At 40.5% G+C, this 23,361-nt stretch overlaps 1 protein-coding gene across 1 annotated transcript in view; it reads right to left on the bottom strand.

Moving 5' to 3' along the window:
• LOC119654654 (uncharacterized oxidoreductase SSP0419) overlaps positions 1-21,378 on the bottom strand; it is a 96,005-nt gene extending 74,627 nt beyond the window's left edge. Inside the window, exon 1 of the mRNA XM_038060142.1 lies at positions 20,751-21,378. The gene's annotated coding sequence lies outside the window, so the exon portion shown is untranslated. The remainder of the gene's footprint in view (positions 1-20,750) is intronic.
• Between the last annotated feature and the right edge of the window lie 1,983 nt (positions 21,379-23,361).

Here is a 23,361-nt window from a genome sequence, read left to right as displayed (position 1 = left end):
CAGGAACCCTTCCCCATTTCTCGACAGGACCAGGGCCTGTTCTGCCGCGTTGACTGAGGTGAACGGTTCAGCATTTTCCCAAAGGTTAGGATCTCTCAACACGATCGTTTTGTTTTTAACAACATTGGATGCATTTTCTTGGTCGGCCTGTCGCGGGACCTTTCAACAAGAGAAATGGGGTAGGATTTAGCATAGTGGAATAATTCCAACTATACTTTATTTATCTTTTTCTCTGATCTCAGCATTTTATTTTTGTTTACTGAGTATAGTACAAAATTTCCAAACAAACTAATAGCTACTATCGGGGTGACAGATGACGGTGGAAAATGTCATGAGATGCATCGAGATAAAATCTTAGAGGATTTTGAAGTGGAAAGCGCCAAGGTTGCATCTTGTCACTGATACATTTTGTACTCGTTATCGGTGACGTTCTTTATGCTGCCTTGGCTGGACGACGTGGAGGAATTCAATGGTCGAGGTCATCCTAACTCAAATACCTCTACCAAACTATTTGCTCTCTCACCAAATCACAAACCTTGGCTAAATAACTCTAGATTTCGCAGAGAAGGCAAGCAGAGTCGGACTGAAGATAAATACCAACAAAACCAACATGCTCAGGCGGACTGAACAACTTTTATATGATGTGTAGGGAACGTTGTTTCTACGACGGCGGCAGGTGTTGTTCATCGTATCAACAGTGCTACATCCGCCTTGGCTGTTTGTCGAAGATTTGAAAATGCAACTACCTCAGCACCAACGTTAAAATCATTTAGCGCCTGTGTTTTTTCTGTGCTCTTATATGGGAGTAGTACATGGAATCTGCTTCAGCGCCTCGATCAGGATCTCCATATATTTCACCTTTACCCGCCAGTAAAACATAACTTGCTCTGGACCTTTTGGAAGCCTACTACATTCAGGACAATTCGCAGCACCCAAATCGCACGAGACCAATATGTAGATATCGCGGATGGGTTCGTCCTTAGATCCTCGTGCTTTTGACTTTTTTCGGCTTCCTCTCCTTGCCTTCTTTAGCGAAGGAGTGATATTTCAACAAATGGGGAGGTAACTGTAGGCCGTCTCTCTTTTGACTTGACGATGTCTACAATTATACTTCCCGGACTAAACCTTGTCTTCATCACCTCTATCAGGAATTTTCTTTCGATCGTTTCTGCCCCGCAGTAAAACAAAACTTTTTCTAGATTTTCTGGAAACCTATCACATCCAGGACAATTCGAGGAGTTATCTAAAGCGATGTCTGTAGCAATCACCATGTTCTGTTAGGAACCGGGTAATATATTAGTTGGTCCTCTCATGTCTATGTATCCACCGACCTTTCAAAAACTCATCCCAGTTGTATTGCCAGTGTTTATATAACAACGACCCCGCCAAACGTTTTATATGGGGCAGGATAATCATTTTTGCCGCGAGAATGTTTACTGGCGACATGCTCGTCAGCATTACCTCATCATCAGACGGTAAAGTGAACTAACCTACCGTGCTATCGCCTCCTCTGACACAAACGGCGTATATAGAAGAATACGCGCACCACCGGAGCCATAAACCAGCTATGGCAATGCTTCAATCTACGAATATTCGGCAACATTCTCGCAAATGCCGCGGAAAAGTCGACAAGCACAGTGTAGGCGCATCAGGTGTCCCCTCCCCAAGTATTTGATAATGTACTTTAACAGTATCTTTCCACGGTTTGTTAGTGAGACCGTTTCCTTCTTCTCAGCCAAAGTCGGTCCTTTCCAGCCAGAACTTCACTCACTATGCCCGTCGTGTAGGCCTCCACATCCTTCGAACGCTTTGCTGTAATAACCAAGTTATCCGCAAAACCGACAATCATAGCATCGTTTAAGACGGGACATGCAAACAATCTGAGCGCAATGCTGACCACATTGCCTCCTACAGGTTATCCTGTAGTAGTACCGTTACGGCCTTGAATGAAGTACTCTAACACATTTCAAGGCCCTGATCCAATATGAATTGTTGCGCCAACGATTATTATTATGCAAGCAATCCATTGTACATCCCATTCCAGACCAGAGTCTCCAGCACCGATTCTTGTTGTGCTGGCACCGTAACGATGTATTCTCTAGTACCCTTTTCCATCCCGTGCGAGAGACTGCTCTTCAAGAAGTAATTCTCGACCAAACTACCAATGTGCCTTTAATTCGTTTCCAGTTGGTGGAGTTGACATCCAACGTCAGCACAACACAGCACCCACCAAAATTCGATACGTCTCTTACCAGGTTCATTATTTTATTTATTGCATTCAGTGGAGTCTGCACGCTTAAACCTGACAACCTGCTCAGGTGGATTATTGGGTTGCTAAGAACACCATGCACACCTCGCAGCGTATTGCCGCCGATAGGTAAATGGAGGTCTCGCGCACTCGTTTCCTCTGAGCCTAAAGTCTCCTTGCGCAAAAACATTGATTTCCTTTTTCCACCAGTAGTGGAGTTGCCTACTACAGATCAGTTGCCTTTTAGGCATAGTAGCATCACTTGCATTTTGAAAAAGCCTTTTTTGGAGCTCGTTATTACGTTTCCATAACCTAAACCAGCTTTAATCTTTTAGAGCCTATTAATGCAGTTGGTCTAATACCGTAACACCAATTGATGGCACCATGTCCAGCTACACTTTTGACAATACTGAAAATCTTCCCAAAGAGCATTTCCGCCATTCCCAATTAAATCAAGCACTTCAAGCCAACAAGACAATTCAACCACATAATCAAAACATAATCCAATTCAAAACATTATTTTTAGCTCACAATCGGTTACGCTCTCATGAGGCATCCATATAACTTCCTCAATCAAACGTCTTTCACAAAACGGCCGTTATTTTCGATTATGAATCTCCGCAGTCAAAATAATCAATCCGATTTTCCATTGATTACATAAAATTCATAACAGCAAACGCAACACTTTCAATTTTCCTCTTCCCCTACCTGTCACGTATGAATCTGGCACTCAGTTGAAGCAAGTTTTGAGGTGGTAAACATTACGGTGTTTTATTGTTCACTAACCTCCACCTTTCAACCCAACACCTCGCGAAGGTGGTCCCGAGAGTGTCTGCGCTCATGATCCAAAACCGCAAAGGCCTCTGTTGAACATCAGGAAATCCGATCCCTAGCCCCAAACCAATCAGTCTAATCACTGGATAATTTCTAAAGTATCTTAATTCCATCGTAAAGCATAATTCGTGCACACCTTGCAAGTCGGCGGGTATGCAAAACGGTAACCGGGCGGCTAATGCATAATTTCTGCAGGTGGAAAGGTTGGAAGCTTTGGAATTTGCATTATTCATGCTTGCTGGGACTGACTTGTAATGTTTGTGTTTTTTTCGTTATGTTACAGTGATTTAGATACAAACAGTCGCGATTACTTATTAAACACGTTTTTCAGGTAAGATTCAAGGTAGCTTCAAGGCAATTTGGTTTTTTATTGTGCCTCTATGCGCAGCTATTATGATTTATAAAGACAACAAGATAAAAAAATGTAATAGTTGCATTTTAAAACAAATAATTGGTCAATTGTTTGGCACTTGATTCTCCATTCCTCGGAGTGGCCAAGTAATTGCAGTGAAAATAATTCGTTGTTCAGGTATAATTATGCAATTTTTTCATGTTGAGCAATTTTAAATTGAGCAAATTGCGTTGTTGTAAGTTTTTTGGAGGAGAGGTGATAACATCAGATCGCCTTGGAATGAACATAGAGAAAATTGTCGAAATTTCACTTCACTAAGCTAATTAAGTGCACCTGAAAACGTTTTGATGGTTTATAGAGGCAGCCAAAAATTGCATTTAATTAAATCTTGAGAAAACTTTTATGTGCAATGAAAAAGTTTAGAGACATTGCGGAGCGTACAATGTACCCGGAGTGGTTGGTTTTAAATAATTTTTTAACTCCGCCTGTCAAGATTTTTGACAAGATAATGGTCACTTTTGAGTTTGCGGTAGTGAGCTTATGGAGACTCCTGGATGGCATTTCACAGGACCTTAGGCATATTATAATTCATTTCGTCGTCCTGCACTATGTCTGCGACCATTTATTTGTCGTATTGAAAAAAAGTCCTTAATGTCAAGAGAGTTCGCTTTACATCGCGTAGATGTAATTGTTTTCTTTTTATTGTTGAGGATGAAGGGAATCCCGAATCTGCATCCACTTGATGACACACCAGACCACTTGTTTGCCTAAGTTTTTCGACATTCCTTAATTCTTTTTTTTCACTACTGAAAAAAACCACTTTTTAGTCAGAATGATGTTAGGTATTTTTGTGGCCACACCACACTTCATCTTCGCAGTAAAGAGGCAGATGAAGAAATCGCCTCCTCTATCTTCTCTCTCTTCCGCTCACCAGTATTTCTGCCTTCACGTTGAGCTTATCTAGTAGCCCTCCTTTCTCCAAAAGCGTCTCGAGCATCAAGGCTACCTAATAGCCCCACTTCCTTCCGACAATGTCCCGCGCATCAAGTTCTTGAAGCCTAATGAAGTTACAAAACCTATTAAGTTCTCCAAGAACAAAAAATCCATCGGTTTGGACGATATCCCAAATATCGTCCTCAATGCTGCGCCTCTCTCAGTCCCTTCCTCTCCATAGTTTTCAACCACTGCATACTCAATGAACACTTCCCCACGATCCGGAAGGATGCCAAATAGTCCCTATCCTGAAGAAAAACTAGAACCCGTTGATACTTGACTGTATCAAGTATCTCAATCTTATCGTCAATATCTTCGCGCGGGCCATCAAAACGATGATTGACGAGCACTGCGAGTCCAACGACATCATCCCAAACTTCCACTTTGCAAACCGTCCACAACATTCAGTCGAGCACGCACTCTTCGCACTCAAAACCGACCTGTTCAGCGGATTCAATCGCAACACCAACCATCGCCTGCCTTCTTGAACTGAAAGCCTTTGACTCCGTTTGACAACACGGACTCAATGCCAAAGTTTCAAGGTCACTCCGTTTCCATCACAACTCTGCAAACTTCTCCTCAGCGTTCTCCATGATAGAAAAGGCTAGGTTTCTGTCTAAGGTCATGTATCTGAAGTATGCACTTGCCCCGGGGACATTCCACAGAGATCGGTACTCTCTGCCACCCTCTTCTCATTATTTACTTCGGACATCCCACCGCCTCCTGACGACCCCAACTAAATCAAAATCTAAATCGGTACAGTAGACCTGTTATGCAGAAAGTTAAACTACTCTGCTATAAGCAGCTCATACGACCCCTTTTCACTTTCGGGTTCATTTTCTGGGCAGATAGCTCACCAACCCAAATCGAGAAACTGCGCCTTTGTGAGAGGAAAATATTGTGTCACTGCTCAAATATGCCAGATCATTTTAACATCATTCACATTCACGAGAAGATCGTAGCCTCTAAATGAAAGCCAACATACTTACGGGTGTGAAAAGTCCTGTGAGTCTGCTCTTCATTCTTTGATTTCATTCATGATGGGGCAGTTTACATACATTAAAGGACCTTTTGGCTATGTGCCTTTCTACCAACTTTGTAATGATGCCAGAGACAAAGATGTCGTTAATGCTTTAATTAAGTGGGTCTACGCTATGTTAATGCAGTGACTGCTGTGTGGTGATTACTACCTTACAACCAAAGCAACAAAGGGCTGCCTCCGAATAGGTGTATTACAGCCACTTCTGTGGAGTATGTTATGACACACATGTTGATCGACACACTATTATGCTAACTGCAAAATCTGCCAATACATGCCCAATAACCTGGCTGCGCCAGCTGGTAGCCGAGATCTCAGAACGACGTGTGGAAATCTATACCGCGCTGTTGATTTGATTGACAGTTGGTGCCTTAAGCAGAGACTTTCAGCCAATCCAAATAAAACCGCAATGGTATTATTTCCAAGAAGTAGAAAACAGAATGGTCTTTGCCTTCAACTCTCCGAAAAGGTAAAATATCTGGGAATTATTCTAGATAATAACTTCCTTTGGAACAATAAATAAATAAATAATAAAAAAATTGAAACGAACTCTCACAGTTTATGGGCTGTGCAGGCAAACCTCAAAAATAAATTTCATTGTAAACTAATCTCACTGCGAATACCTGTTTGTCTGGGTATTACCGGTGTCATGACCACGACTTTCGACGCACCGCCAAGTGCGATATTTAATTTGCGGCCCGCTCCTTTATTTATTCAGAACACTGCAATGAGAGCAGCTCATAGACTAATACTTTTAGATCTATTGGGAGACAACGGAAGTGGGGGCACAAGGCATTGGGAGAACTGAATTCAGTTCTTGCAATCCTTTCTAATTCTCGAATCCCCATGCATCTGTTTGGGAGAAGATATGTTATCCTGAAACATAGAGGAATGCGGTCTGAGGTCACCGATGGGAGCAGGAGTTTACCTTTCGTATAAAAGCGGGCTTTTCCTTTCTATGCTATCTTGAGGGCAGCAACCTGAAGGGCACGCACATGGCAATCCGCAGTAACAGTCAAGTGCATTTAGGACGTTAAATAATTCTTTGATCACCTCAAAAATCATCCAGAAATGTAGAAACCGATTGAACTCTATTTCCGGCCTGGTCACTGTGGTGTAGAGCAAAATGATATCTCGGATGCCTTAGCAAAATAGGGTTCAATTTTCTCCATGTCGGGACCAGAACCAACAATTAAAGTGTCAGTAGCATTGGATAATATTGTTATCGTAAATGGAGAACAAGCATCCCACAATGACAGGTAGCGGAGCCTTAATGCTGCTCGACTCACCAAACTTTTCCAATCAAAATGTTCTTATAATGATAAACTAAAGCACTGAGGAAGGCGATAAGTGGGGACAATATGAATGTCTTACGAAAATAAAAAACTAATAAAGTAAGTTTCGAATTGTTTATTTCAACTAGAAGCCATTGATCACGAGCTGGAGCAGGGTGTATCAGTGCAATGTTGTTATGTAAATAGTCCACAATTAACGCCCTCTAAATAGTGAATGCTGGAACATAAACTATGTCATATACAGTAACCTGTGGCCTCTCTCGTACTGAAATCTCAATTATTCCAAGCTGTCAAATATTTAAGATTGTGTTTGGTCCCCAAGTTATTGTATCATCACATGACAGTTCCGGAACTGCAAAACTACGATAGGCAAAGCCTGGGATCTTTCAGAACGAATTCAATGGATTTGCTCATTTATAATAAAATCCGCGGGTAAATATTCAGTGGCGGATTCGCCTTATCGATCTTCGAAGACGATGACTTTCTTCGAGGTAGAGAGCGAGAATTCTAGCGATATAAATTGGAAATTCTTGGCTTAAACGAAGAGAGATGGTGGCACTCTGGAAAGTACTCCTCCATTTCTTTTTTGGCGGCACTTCTAATCTGGAAAGTCTAGTGATAGTAAACGCGAATCCGATATCGGAATGCTGCAAGGCATGATCTCTTGACCTAGCAGTCGGTCTCTGGTTGCAAAACTCTAGTTCAGGTTAAGAAGCATCATATTCATCAGTGCTGCACACCAACGGAGATTTCCGATATAATTGGGAAAGATTCTTCATATGAGTAATTATATGCAATTCTGGAGAGGCTTCCTGAAAGCGACATTGTGATCGCTATCAATGATCTGATTGCCAAATTAGGCTCTGGCAACACCTTGTTTGGGCACGTGATAGTCTCGGTTACAACTAGGATGAAATACACTGTTCAAGTGCAGAATCTGCCTCAAAGCCATTTGAGTTTCGACTGATCAGTTATTATACAAACATCTTATTATATCAGCAGTGGGTTTAGGGGTTGCCTGCTAAATGTACGTATCAAAAGAGGTAATGACATCGTCCCCGAAAGGAATCATCATTCGAAAGTCACTTATTTTCGCTATCGTATTGCATTTACTCGAAGCGTCAGTTCACCTAATTCAGTAAGATTGGGAAAGCTTTCTTGTTGCACAGACAGCACAAACTCTAAACAATGCACCCGAGGATATTAATGAACACTCAGTCGCGATCAAAAGCATCTACTTCTCTAGCGGTACATCACACAAAGGATATTACAAGATCTGACTGAAGGCGAATCGATGACCAATGCGGGGTAGAGTACGCCGTGGCAAATACTTCTTCGATTGTACTTTTTAGGGAGCAGAAGCCCCGAAAATAGCTGTGTTTTTGCTACCGCATCATGAAAGAGTTTGCAAGGGTTCGTAAGCCTTTCAATGGTCGTATTTGGAACATTAAAGGTAGGCTTGTCATCCACAATGTGAGCACACACAAGGTGAGGAGATGCAAGAAGCACTTCACCAAGATAATGAATTGTAGAACAACAGGTCAAATTCCATCCTTCGAAGATATGGCAAGCACTCGTAATATGCACGAGTATTCCAGGTTGTTCCTCCAAATAAACGTAAAATTAAGGCAGAATTTATGAAGTACTTTGTTTTATTGATTAGAAAGCGGAAGTGGTACAAGGTAGGTTACATATTAAAGAGGTTATACCATGCAATAAGACAACTCTTTCAGTGATTGGACTAGTATAAGCTTTCCAAAAAAAAGAGGAGGGAGTTGAAGTAGATGGAGGCTTATGGCAACCATATATGTTTGTATATATAACAAATTATTATCACTGCAGAACGATTGGATTAAGAGTCTATGCCAGGTACAACCCTTTTTTCCTAAATCGTTAAGGCTTTTTGGTAGACTCAAACCAGGCAGCGCCTTTTCTGTATTCACTAGACATCGTCATGGATAACTCTTACTTGTCATGAACCCTTCCACCACTCAGAGCAGGTTACCAAATTTGTGTCGCGAGAAAAGTGGAGAGTTCATGAAATTGACGAAAAATGTAAAGACGAAAAACTTGGGGAATCATTATTACATATACTATACATACTATTTTTTAATGAAAAAAAGTTCAGGGTTTCAACTATGATAATGAGCAAAACTCAGGATGCGCGTTAAGCATTTTCTATTTAATTGTTATCAATACGGCGACTCGTCCAGTGAGACAATCTCAGTTAAAGGTAAAATTCTGTATTCATCCTCGCATAAAGAGTCGATTGAAGCGTTGGTCGTCATACCTGTTTCTATAGGGAAAGCTAGAACGAAGGCTAATCATCTTGAAGGACGTTTTTCATTTACGTAATTGAAAAGTTCATAAGGGAAATTTGCGTTATTCTGAATTTAACGTATACGCTTTATGCTGATAGATAAAGAGGATCGACATTGGTTTATAATGAGAAAAACGGGAAACTTTGGTTGCTGTGAGTTCGTTCTTTAAGGTCATGTGATTGTACCAGTGAGGACGAAATGAATCCATCAAGAAAACGGGATGCTATTTTCGTGAAAAATGACATTAAATAAAAGAGCCGCCTTTGCGGCTAATTTATTACAAAGGAGAGAGCACATAGCGTACGTATTTTAATTGCAATGAGAACACCACGGGGAAACGGCTAGAAAGAGCGAATTAACCAAATACTGATCTCATTTATAACTTAAATGTTTCAGAGGAAAGGAAATTTTAGTGGAAACACATATAACTGCCACAGTAAATATTTCCTGATATGCCAATAGAAGCACCAAGTCGACCCCCTGTGAAGAGGATACGAGAAATAATGATCTATCAGAATTGCACGGCTTCCAGAGAAAAAGTAACTTAGATGCGATAAAATGGAAGCAAAAGAGTCGAATTAGAATATGCTAGAGAATATTTTGAGGCGTGGATAGCTGGGTGATTTTTTTCAGTTTTTTTTCGGGCTAGTCCTCCGTATTCCCCGCCTTTCTAACAAATGTCAAAGTTAAGACCGACGAAAAGTACTAATCGAGACCTTTCATCTCATACCCCACTGTTTTAAAATTTTAATTCGGGACTGGACCGGAATTGCTTTCTAGGATCATATAAAGACATAAAGTAAGATTGTTGTCTAACTGAGAAAGTGGGCGATCACAAAGGATCACATTTTTGTCCTTTGCTGAGGAGTAAAAATTGCTTGTCAAATAATAAGTCAGGAGGATCGTATGTGGGAGCACGCTTCGATAACGATCCGAGCGCTCACGGAAAAGTGTGATAATGAATTGGTCTCTAACTTCTGGTAAGGAAAAAAATAGAATTTCGTTAAATAATAAATTAATCTAGAAATATTGCACTTGTTTGAAGGGAGCAACAACAACAACAAATCAAAACTCGCATTTCATAAATTTCAACGTTTTTTTTTCATTGCCCCTTTTTATCTGAATTCTCCTGGTCGAACAAAGTCTCATTGAGACCATATATTGAGGTGTTATAATATCTTTCCGTATTAACCCTGCGAAGGGGAACTTTCCATATCCTCTAAAAATGTCTACATGACACCTTGTAAATATTCACTAATTACATTTCTTTAAATATAATCAAGTTTCATTAAAGGTTGCAAACCAAATCAACAAATTTGAAAGTTGAATGCCTCCAAAACTGGTTTCTGTCTAAATTGTGATGGTGAACTTTTGAATGCCCGCAATTATTACTGGGCATACATACCTACATATTGAAATATTACCTACACGAAAAACTTGCGTAAGCATTACAATTTCTTATGTTACTTTGTATCTTTTTTATAACATGTTTTGTAAATCGAATTTTGCTTGTAAAGCCCTCATGATGAGGTTTAATGTAGAATTGCTACAAAATGGTGAGAAATAGGGTGCATAATTATGAAAAATCTGTAATAAGTCCATGTTTACAAAAGTTACTCAAAGGCATGAACCGACATCTTGATAATCAATGGTAGGATGCGCTTTGTATCTAAATTAGAACTAACCATGATTTGGCAGATCAGAATGATTCCGCAGAAATGAACCGTGAAACAAATAATGACATCCCAATGTTCGCCTGAATTTGCTGTAATTGACTTTGTGGAGCCGATAGAACTCTTAATTCTTCATGAAGGTTTGTTGCCCATCTAACAATTCGGTATAAGTTTCACAGTTATCGACCTAGGAAAAGATGCTATTATTCGGGTTAGAACTTCTAAGTCGATGTTGTACAAACGTTAAAAGCGTTTTGGTTAGTTAGTTCTGGAAATTCAATGGAACAAGAAAATGAATTTGAGTCAAGATGAATTTGGATTAGAAAGTTAATTTCTAGAGATCATTTTTCTGTTTGATTGCAACTAGAGAAGCGTTATGCTGTTATTATGTGTGAAGTGTTCGCCCTGTAGAAGCGCGAAGCGGCTTCGAAGTGATTAATCTAAATCCAGATTTCTAGCTGTAATGAAAATGATGTCGCCTTTTTATGAATCCAAAAATGAGTTCTAATTCCCCCAGTTTGACAGCTGAAATGTCTATTCAAACTGGAAGTGTCGAATTCCTTCTTCAACTTCCTATTCAATTTAAACCTAGATAGACAGTGAACTGCAGTTTGACTATGAACATCCGTAGAAGCCACAATCTGTACCGATTTGCTTAACCTTCTTTGTAGCTTGTTTTTGTACCGAGAATCGATCTAGAAATAACTAAAAATAAAATGGACATCGTTATCTAAGTGTAATTACGCGGTATTTCTAGCGATTAAATTATTTGAAATAATTTAAGACTTGCTTTTTTCCTATTGGTTAGTGCTATTCATTGGTCTTGTAAATACCGATATTTCGGAAACCACTTGTTCCCTTCATCAGTGCTAACAAGTCTCAGTACTATATACTGTGAGCAGGTAGCACCTGAAGAGTTTATCCGTGGTACATGAAAGATCTGGCATACAATTTGTTTTCTTAAGCCCTGAATCTCTCTTTGCTCTTCTATCTGAATTCTGAAAAAGTATTTCGCTCAATATCATTTCAATAATAAAGCTAACAAAAAATTATAAAGAAAAATCAACATAAGTTTTTTAGATTGCTCCAATCTATTAATTCTCAGGTAAGCTAACTGGCATGGAACAACATGTCATTGAACCAATCCTTACACAGAACAACATGGCATTAAACCACGACGCAAGGGAGAAAAAATCATCATCGTTTACACATCGAAAGAAAACTTGCTCCTGTTTGCCGAAACTACTTCGTTGAAGAAAAGGAATAAAGAATGTTTAGTGGTGGTACCAATTGAAATTACAATTTTGAATGGGTAGTAGCTGGTTGCCTGAATTAGCTAGTGAACGTGGGACACTGTTGTCCCAAAAATAATAGCTCAAAGAATACTGAAGTCCATGGAAGAAAATGCTGGTAGTCGATAAGCGACTTGCGCTCTCGATCCTCTTGTGCTGACATTAGCAACTTGACGGTCGTTGTTGAATAATGCGAAAAATTTCAATTTATCAAGTCCGTATTCTCTTATCAAAAATAATATAACAGTTTATCGCAAGGGCCCAACTAAAAAAAGTAGAGAAGAAGTAGTTAATTTATTAGGGCAAACACTGGTCCTTAATTTTTTGCATTAGTAAACACTAGTCTTCAACAATCCTTTATCTGGAACTTGTCGGGTTGGGAGTTGAGCCGCTCGACTACAGAGCTTGATGATTGAAGGAATTTGGTTTTCGCTCAAAGCCGCAATTTCTAGAGTTGAAAAGATGATGTATCACAAACAATTATCACTTATAAAAAAAAACCTCATTGACTACTAGTCTTTCTTTCGTAAATCTTAGATAAATTGTCACTGTCTATGCAATACCTAGATTGCCAATTCTACTTTTTCCTCTGTCAGCACTACTTGGCACTTTCTTTTATTGAGGAAAATTTAGGCTAATCCATCTCCCTCCACTGCCCATTCAAGGACGCTTTCTAGAGATGAAGAACGAGCAAATTTTTCATCGAAAAATATATTTCTCTAAAAGGGTTACTGAAGCTGGATAGCTTCATATGAAATGCAGGCCGCTTTCTCAGCTTTCTCACAATCGAGCCCATAATCTCAATTCCCTTCAGATAATAATTTAAAGAGCATTAACTTGATAAACGCCGGTTTGCATGTCTGCCTTCACAAACTTTAGAAAGACTAGATTCTATATTTAAGTAAAAAAAGAATTCGACTACGTTGATCCTGGCCTCCGCCGTTTAGTACGATCTTGACAGTGGATGACATGGTGTCAAAATCTTCAATCCCATCACTGCAAAACTAATCTGTTAACATCTTGATTCTGAATAATGATCAAGTGCTTTGACCCAGGTCAAGAACGCTTAATGCTATAATGTTCTGGTCTAATGCTGTTAACAGCACGCTACTATTCTCTGCTACTATAGAACGACCTAACGCCAAACAGTGGAGTAGTGTAAGCAGCCACAATTTTTCCGATGGACTGCCCTAGTTTCATCCTTGAGTTCTCCGGAAACCGCAATGAGCCCGAGTCTCATACAAGACTGATGATGAGGATCATTATTTAATATAATTCCGTTAATTTAAAGTCAAAATACACAAATATTTGACTGGGATAGTTCCCTGATAAAGTGAGCAGCATAAACTTAACTCTTTCGATTTCCCCAGCGGCCAACATGAGACGATTTCCGAGACATTAACTGTGAATTGCTTACACAGCTACACAAAAGCACAATAACTTGATCATCCGTAAATTTCTTGGGTAAAAATTCTATCACCTTCCAAAAGCTTTACCGAAGTATCGATTACCAAGGACCATATTAAGGGAAAGGGACTTATATCCGAAGGTCGAATGAAATTCCCATTCAATTCGCTCGAATGACATAGTACGTTTATGCCAAAGACCACTTTCAGGTCAGAGACAAGCCCGCAGTTATGACCTTGCATGCCCCTAGGGAAATGTACTTTAAAGAAAATCTTTGCCGTTTCGTCATTGCTTTCATTGTAAAACGGACGTACAAGCACAATTTGTCAATTTCCTGGATATTCTTTTTTTGAGGACTCTTGCAAATTCGTCTCTTCAGGAATACGTCTCCGCCATATGACCGATCTTGCGTTCTTCTTCTTTTCAGAACAATCTAATTTTTAAAGGAAATCTTCGAAAAGCTTGGTTTTTAGGGTTCGTTTGAAGCATACTCTTACTGTCTTCCTCTGCTACTGTTACAGGCCTCGTCTTCTTTGACGTACTATACGTTTAGTTTTCTCAGAAACTTCTCTTGTACTGATAGCGACGAGTAATGAATTTGACGCTATACATGTTTCTAAATTGTGAGAGAGGTATCTTCGGCGGTATGGTCACGTAATTCGCAGTTACGAGAATTCACTTCCCAAGATGGGTCTGGACATCAAAGTCGATCGAAAAGGACCAAATGACCGGCCGAAGCAATGATGGCTTGATACGCTGGACGGTGATCTGAAAGTCTTGCGATTATATCCATATCGGGGCTTTGATAGAGCAAAATGGCCCAACCGATCAAGACGAGCCGCGGGGTTCTGAACGTGTCGAAGGCTGATGAAGTAGAAGAAGGGTTCAATCAACATCCATTCTATCCTTCGCGAATGTCGGGGTGAGTAGATGGAAGTTGTTCCTTGCGCCTGATAGTGATGTTTGATGTCGGTTGGTCGGTCCCCCTCTCCTTTACGAGAGATATTGACTTTAATAGCTGGTGGATGTTTTCCCGAATGTAATCTTTTCTTCTTTTTGTAGTTTTCTGATTTTCGCTTTAATGTCTATAATAACGTATTTTTTGGTGCTTTTTCATTTTTTTATGCTTTAGTTGAATAGAGTGAATAGATCACACTTTAAGGAGAGGCGACAATTGCATTGCGGGCTACAATATACATTGGAATCCAACCTCCTAAGATGGCCGAGTGGGTCGATCCAAGGACGCTTGCCGCAGAACAGCAGGGTGGGAATGCGAGCGTCTCGGGAAGTGGTGGGGGGAGCTGAAGCGCATTTCGCACAGTTGCGGTTGACGCGAATGGCAACCAGGAGACAATTGGTTTGTGTTGTTTTTCTTTCATCTTTCCAATCGTTTTTTGTCTCCTAAGTTTCAAATAAGAAAAATATGCACCATTGTTAACTGTTGAAAAAGTTGATGAGATTTCCAGACGCAAATGATAGAAGCGGGTAACTTTTGTTACAAGACGCGAGCAGAACCGCAATTTTTTGCTGTTTTTCCAATTGCAAGAGATAGCTCCGCCCTCACAATTAGCTAAATTAAATTTCCTAAAAGTATCTTCGTCTCCAATTCAATTTGGACCAAGGTCTTGAATCGTATTAGAGCACTTCATTTTAAAAGCATAAATGTGTGTGTGTGTCCTTGTATTTTTGTTTTATCTCCGAGGCTGTGGTGAAAAATACTAGATACTGCCCACAGTGGTGCTCCAGAAGGACTAAAGGCAATGCTATATTGACTTCGAAATCCATGCGTGAAGTGGCTCACAGGACTCGAAAGAGTGACCTAGAATGTAGTTGCCTGTGCGTAGGCTCATCTACAATGGTAACGAGGGTCTTCAGAATGCTCACTTTCTACAACTTGAGCGGGAATTCCAGCGATATACGCTGGACATTCTGTATCTAAACGAAGTAAGATGATGGGACTCTGGAGAGTACACCTCTTCCTCTTGTGGCAATGTGGGTCTTTATTCCGAAAAGCCAAGTAGTAGCAGATGCAAATCTGTTGTTGGGTTGCTTCTGGTGGCTACCACAAGGCTTGCAAGCCGGTTTCTGACAGATTTCTAACTTCTAGATTTCGATCCAGGTTAAGGAGCATCTTGCACTTGTACAATGCTACGCACTAACAGAAACTTTTGATATAGTGGAGAATGATGCTTCCTACGAGCAGCTAAACATAGTTCGAAGAAGGCTTCCTACAGTTGACATTGTGATCATTATGGATGATCTGAATGCCAAGGTGGGATCCGACAATCCTTTGCTCGAACATGTGATGGGGAAACACGGTCTTGGCGGCCGCAACGGTAATAGTGGGAAGTTCGTGGATTTCTGCAACTTTCACCGTCTCGCCATTGGTGGAACAATGTTTGAGCACAGAGCCTGTCATAACGTTGGTTGGGTTTCAACTGACCGACGCCTTACGAGCAATCAAATCGACCACTTCGCGATCAGCAGTAGATTTAGGGACTGTCCTCCTCATAAGATCTGGCTAACTGCGGAATCGTGGAAGTGGATCGGTGAACGGAAGGAGTTGAAGGCTCCACTGACCTCTGCGAGTGACGCGCTCGAACTCCATTACTGAGCGAAATCCCGAGAAGTTCAGCATAGCGTACGCCGTGACAAGAGAGAATTTGCTATTGCGCTTGTCTGAAAAGCGGAACATGCCGCAGATGGCAATGATTTCAGGAAATGTATACCGTAACGGTCGACTTCTCATCCACGAAGCTGAACAACTGAAGAGGTGAAAAGAACACTTCACCACGGTTCTTAATCTTACTACATCCGGTGAAGTTCCTGCTCTTGTGGATGAAATGTCTAGTCATCGTAACATGCGGATACGGACTGCTCCTCCAGGCAGAGTAGAAATCATTTCGGTTATTAATGCATTCAAACGGCGTTAAGCGCTGGACTTGACGGTTTCCCTGCAGAGCTATTTACCGCTACACTCGCAGTTACTACTGATCTGCTGCTTCCACTCATAAAGAAATCTTGGGAATTAGAGATCGTTACCAGTGGAAGAAGGAAATGATCGTCAAATCATCAAGTTTCCAAAGAAGGGGACCCGTTTTTATGGTGAAAATTGGAGGAGTATCTGCGTGCTCCCTGCCATCGCAAAGATAATAGCTAAAATATTGCTGGAAAGCATCAATGAATATCTCGAAAACTTGATCGACAGAGAGCAAGCTGGTTTCCGCTCCAGATCCCGCGGCATTAACCACGCCAACACCCTACGGATCATTTTGAAACCATGTTTAGATCTTCGTTGCACCTGCTCTTCATCATTTTCGAGATAGAGTTCGGTAGCCTGCACAGGGAGTGTATTTAGAGTGCTCTACGCAGGAGGGGCACTCCGAAGAAAATAATAGCTATTATCAGAGCGACATATGATGACGCAAAATCTCACGTAATTCATCGAGCTAAAATCTCGAAGGATTATGAGGTCTAAAGCGAATTCCGTTAGAGTTGCATCCTGTCACCGATATAGTAATAATAATTTTCGGTGACGTTCTTCGTGCTCCATTGTTCGAAGGATGTGGAGAAATTTAATGGACGATGACATATTTCCTCAAACATCTCGACTACGCTGATGACATCTGTTTGTTCTCTCTGTTGGATCTTGGCCAAATGTCTCTGAATTTGGAAAGAGGGGGCAAGTAGAGATGGAGACAAGATAAACACTAATAAAATCAATCGCGTTCTCCCTATTTGCGTCAATGGCCAAAGCACCGAAGGTGTCGATCAATTCGAATATCTAGGAACCGTAGCTTCTGCCGACGCTTAGTCAATACCTGTCTGCGTCGTATCATCGGAGTACGCTAGCCTAACACTATCTCAAACGAAGATCTTGGTCGGCGCACAGGTTTGCCACTCGTATGCAATATGATCAGAAGGGATAAATGACAGTGGATAGGCCACATATTAAGTAGGGGCGACAATTGCATTGCGGGCGACACCATGCAGTGGAATCCACTCTTTCAAGATGGTCGACGAGTGGGTCGACCCAAGGGCCCTTGGCAGAGAACAGTATAGGATTAGTGCGAGCATTTCGTGATTGGTACTGAAGGCCATTGCAGGTAACCGCAATCGATGGTACGCGGGTGTGGTTGATGCATTTTACCCCCCTAAGGGGTGAATGGTAACCATATATATATATATAAATTTCCTTAACTTGACGTGCATTGTAAACATCAGACTCACTCTTGCCCGTTAGTTTCGAAATTGATTTGCTCTAAAGACGATTGTTTGAAAGGCGATTAATGATTTGAGATATTTCGCGGAAATTGTTTTGTCAATTCGTGAAGAATAACTTCTTCATTTTAGCTATCACATCCATTGGTGAAAGATATATGTTTAACTGCTCTTGTGTTGCTACATGACGATGTCCACATGATGACAGTTTGAAGCCCATTCTTTTGTAAACCTGATGCCACCTAATTTCTGTACCACTTCCACTCGAGAGGATTAGTAGTGATAGAGAAATAAGTTCTAAGATCTCTAGTACTAATAGAGAAATGAGGAAACGTGTGGGCAAGAGGGTTGTCGAAGAAACGCGGATATGTGATGGAAATTCCATTTTCGGCAAGAAAATTTTGACACAGACATTAGGTCAAGTTTTTCTATTTTAATTAAATAGAGTGTAATTGTAGGTGCCTCTTCGATACTGAACCTGATCATGTATCTGTAAATTGTGAGGCTTTCCCTAAAGTACGGTCCCCAGATGTTCCTTCATGCTCTCTGAGTTTGAGATGGAGTCTCCATCATGCTTTAGGGGATCGTAAAATCTTGAGGGTTGATAAATGAAGCCATATCTTTCAAAAGGGTATGTTTAAAGAAGATGGTATTGATAGTGACGTCTCTATTTTCTCTAATCTTTTTTCCTGAATATCGTTCTAGGTTGTCTGTTTTCTCTTTACTACATTGTGGACCATTGGGCGTCAATTTCATTATCATAAGCAGCAGTGAACACAAAGAGATTAGATATTGTCTGCTATTTGTAGTCTAGCTTAAAATTGATAGACCAGTAGCTTCCTCCAAACTAGAATCTTTACTTTTCAATGCAGATATATATTTCGGGAGCAACTTACCCCCTTCACCAGTACAAAGCTACAAGAGTAGCTAAATTTATATATCTATATCTATACATAAATTGAAAAATAAAAATTGTAGTTTGGAGGAAGCTACTTGTCTATGAACACAAATTTCCATGACGAACCCGCAGCAATGGGCTCTAACATTTCGACCAGGCTAGTTAAACCAGCTATCAAAACTTCCAACACAATTGCAGATAATTCCATTTCACTTACAGGAGCTAAGTTATGATTTACGTCACCCCCTTACGTCTATATATTTATGGAATTATGGTCTCCCATTTTCCTACCTTGATTCAGATCATCTTGTTTTAGTTTAAACAATTTTTGTTTATATTCAAATTTGAATTCGAAACTTTTTCAGCAAAATGTTTCTTGAGTAGAACAACCAAATGAGGCCGAGATATTCCTAAAAAATATCAGGTGTCTGTTAATCGGGCGCTAGCCCCATTGCACCATGTTTTTTAAACAGTTGAAATGTTTACCCAGTTAGCGCTAATTTGTTGAATGAAAGTAGTTAATATTTGTATTTTCAACGTTTTCAATCAACGCAATGTTTTAAGTGGCCTCTAATTAAAAGTGCTCAAAGATTTTGAATGAATCTTGTTTTAAATTAAAGCCCTCCATTATACGTTATGTTTTATATCTACTAGGCAGTAAAATCATAGACGTTTCACAACGTACGACAAGGTTTAACTGCTAAGTTTGCGGCCAGACATGCACCTGTAAGCGAAAACTACCTTCAACCATAAGTCGATGGATAGTATCTTTAGCATTTTCTATTCAACTTATTGGTGTGATTACTAGTTGCCCAATAACGTATTCATACCTTTTAACTTTCAACACGTACTCAGTTTTCAATTCGCTTCGGGCAACCAGTCGACTCCAATACATTTCTGAGTCGAGCTGTATGTAAATATCAATTTCTGAGGTTGAAATTATTAACGGTGATTTTCTCCTTGGACATTACTTATCAGCTAGCTTGATTAACTTTTCGTTGATCTATGGGAAAATTTTAGAAGATGACTGGTTATATCTGGGACGTTACATCGTTTAAGGTAAACCATTTATTTAATTTATACAAAAACAAATGATTAATAAATTCCTATTGAAAAATGGGAAATTGATTGGGCTTTCGAGCCTCAGGTCTTTTTTCCGAGAGTTTGCAAATATGCTCCGTGTTCATTAATTTCCTCAAATGATTACCAACGATCCATTCGTAGAAAGCACAATTTGAAGACCGAAGGGGCATACTAACCTCCTTTTAAATAAAAAAGTTTGCGGGACCCACCCATATGCAAATTTTTCCAATACGCTGTAAGCTCAGTGTGTGCAGCTCTCTACGAACATTTAATTCCTGTTAAATGCATCTGAGAGTAAAAGTTTAACGATCATCAATTATCGCTATCACCCATCATTTTTCAATCTCAAACCATTTCCTCCTAATTAGACAATAAGATACCAATCTCCCAAGCCAACATTAAAGTATCTATCTCGGAGCATTACCAAAAAAATTCGCGTAGCTTCATCATTACAACTGTTTGATCATAAACAACAAATCGCACAAACTTTCTTCGACTTGCGGGCATGCATGCAGGTATGCTATATTACAGACTCAGGATCGTTACAGTGTGTGACATAAGTGGCACACACGTACCATTGCTCACAAAAGATACAAACCTTTCAATTGTGCATACGCTGTAAAACTGCGGACAAATACCCGTACTTGCAGAAGCAGTAGTTAATAATGGTAAATGCCTCATAGCTCTATGCAAAGAGAAATTTTTATTGAATTTACCAAACAATAAACAGTGTGACACGAAATGTTTGTATGCATCGCCAAGAAGCATGGGTTTCGATAGTCTATGGTACCCAACATGTGGGGTAGAGGATCAGTCAAGTATGCATAGATGTTAACCGGGAAATTATTAGCTTGGAAAAGTTAGTCAAGAGTACTAATGGCCGTTGTAGACAGATACGATTTAGTGAGGATCATAGTTGGATAAACATTGTAGATAGTTTGCATAGCATGATCATTTCGCTTCACTGAATTGATGTCATAGTCAAAGTCAGTTTTTATTCGTTATAAACATTTTCCTAGATTCGTGAAATCTTTCTAATCTTTCTACTTAGCGCTCCATTTTCAATTTGCTCCAATATCCTCTTTCTAACTTACCTTAATTAATCAAGATCTTCTTCAAATTATGGGTAATTATCCAAGTATGTATAATCCAAAGCGTAAGACGAAGGTAATTGCTTGAGTAGAATTCAAATCAGGCAATATCTACACCGAATTTTCACTCACTGATTTATATGCCTCACTTTAGATCGACTATTGATAATTGATCTTCTCAGCGCACCACTCAGCGGTATGTCGAAATAATGTCAATCTAGCACAGTAGATAGTGTAGTGATTGCTCTAATAAAATTCACCGTTAGTATAGCACTTCGCCTGATCTAGACAACTTATAAAGAAGTTATAGGAATGTACAGCACGTAATTGCGAAAACCACACGTCTTGCGTAGTAATAGATACTATACGCGATCACGAAAAACCGGTCACTAAACGCTAAACAACTCGTTCGTTCGATTTTTTTCGCATTAGACAGTGTACGTACTGTATTTGTACCCTAAAGATACCGACGCATAGACTATAATCGACAAGATACTTTTGAGACCCTTATTCAAGTCTGTAGACGACAGGAAACCTAAGAAATCAACACGTTACTAGCGACAATCGCTCGCACCGATCATCATCAGGTAAAAACTTAAAGCGTACTAAAAGACTGAATTTACCTGTTCGCGTTACATGCTGAAAGACGCGATACGTTCACTGCGGGTCGGATTGCTTGTTTTGGTGGCTATGGTGGCTAATATGACTACATGGTATGCGAAAGTATAGAGGAGGATGATGTATGTTGGGATGATTGCTGATATTGATTCTCAGTGCACTCACAAATCGGACTGACTTACCTCTCCTTTTATCCGTTCGCTACCAATTCTTGGCAGTTGAACATATCCTTTCTATTATTAAAATTATTAAAACACATTTTGAAATCTGGATCCTTTAACTTGATTCTATCCAGTTAAATCGAACAACCCCTAAAAATGATTCTTGATTTGACTATTGACATTGGAGGCTGCTCTATCAAGCGGAATTGAGAAGTTAACTAGAATAGTTCGATCATGTGTACCTCTATAAAAGTATCGAACGAACAGTTCAGGGATTAGAGAACGTTCTGAAAAATTACGTTGCCCGCGTGACGTAAAGGAAGGCTGCGAAGTCTGGACGACAAGGTCTTTTCTCGGTAGCGATATCGTGGACCTGCTACCAAAGGGACTTCAAAGATAGCCAATGAACTATGCACTTTAATTTCAATCACGTAGCTCTACGTAGAGCCTGTCCACAAATCCAGCGAACTTGTGCGCGTCACCGTTGTTACGGTCGCTTACACCATGCATCTCCATTATATGCCCGAGCAAGGTTTTATTAAAGCCCACATTCGCATTAAGATCACCATCATTGTCTCCTGAATTTCATATAAATGCAGCATCCGTCTTCTCTATGTCCGAAATCTCCAGTGGAATATAGCATTGCATAATCGTGATGCTTCTTATCCTAGATCAGAATCTTCCAGTTAAGATCCTGTCAGAAATGCAATTCCAGGTCAAGAGAACGAGCCTTGCGGCAGCCGTCAGTAGCAGTCCAACACTACACTCGCATCTCCTATCATCTACGTTTTCATAGTACAAAAGCACAATCGCTCAAGAGGGAGAGGAGAACTCTCCAGAGTCGTCAGCTCACTTAGCTTAAGCTCAGAATTCCCAGCCTATATGGCCGAACTTCTAGCTTAGATTGGCGGGAGCGACCATTCTGTGGGTCCTCGCTACCTTTGTCGCACAGGAAATCTTCTCGAAATCAGTGGTTGCCTGAATCTTAGTTCCATACACTGTTCCACTATGATCAATAGGATGATAAGATTATCAGTGTAGAAGGATCAACAACAGAAATCAGGCTCCTTGCGATGTCATTTTTCATGCATTCAAGTATAATTTTAACTATTATTTTTACAACGCCAGGACGGGAATTATAGAAACATTTGTGTTTAGTCTGGGTAGAAAACCAAATGCACCCCTGTTCCGAGCAAGTTCAACTGGGGGGAGGGAACGGCTGCCGGTGTCATTGGTCCAAGGAAAATGTACTTTGAGCCAATGGGCAGGTACACTAGCATATTCCAGGCGGAAATATACACCATAGACAAATGTGCCTCCCTTAATCTGCAAATGAACTACGGGGGGCAGAACACAGCTATTCTCACCGATAGCCAAGCAGCGACCAAGGCACTTAGGTCCAACCAGGTGAACTCTAAGCTGGTATGGGAATGCCTTGAGATACTGAATACACTCGGCTCGTCCAACAAGGTCTGGATACTTTGGGTTCCAGGCCATGCTGGATTGGAAGGCAACGAGGCAGCTGACGAGCTAGCCAAGAAGGGAGCAGGGATGCCTCTACACGGGCCAGAACCCTTCTGTGAAGAGGAACGATTGAGGGAACTATCCTGGGTGGGCCTACTAGGGATGGAGCAGTCCAGCGTGCTTATTGGGGGATACGAAGGCATGCGCACAAAGGATTGCTTAAACCTCACCAAAAAGAACCTCTGAATCATAGTGGGAATTCTCACTGGTCATTGTTGGCTGAACTATCACCTAGAGAATCTAGGGACATCTACGGACATTGCCTGCAGGTTTTGTGAGGAGATGGACGAAACCTCTATACACGTCCTGGG

The sequence above is a fragment of the Hermetia illucens genome, chromosome 4 (genome assembly GCF_905115235.1).
Source record: "Hermetia illucens chromosome 4, iHerIll2.2.curated.20191125, whole genome shotgun sequence".
Lineage (NCBI taxonomy): Eukaryota > Metazoa > Arthropoda > Insecta > Diptera > Stratiomyidae > Hermetia > Hermetia illucens.
Note: the sequence above shows the minus strand (reverse complement) of the source record. Positions and strands in the feature narration are given on the sequence as shown.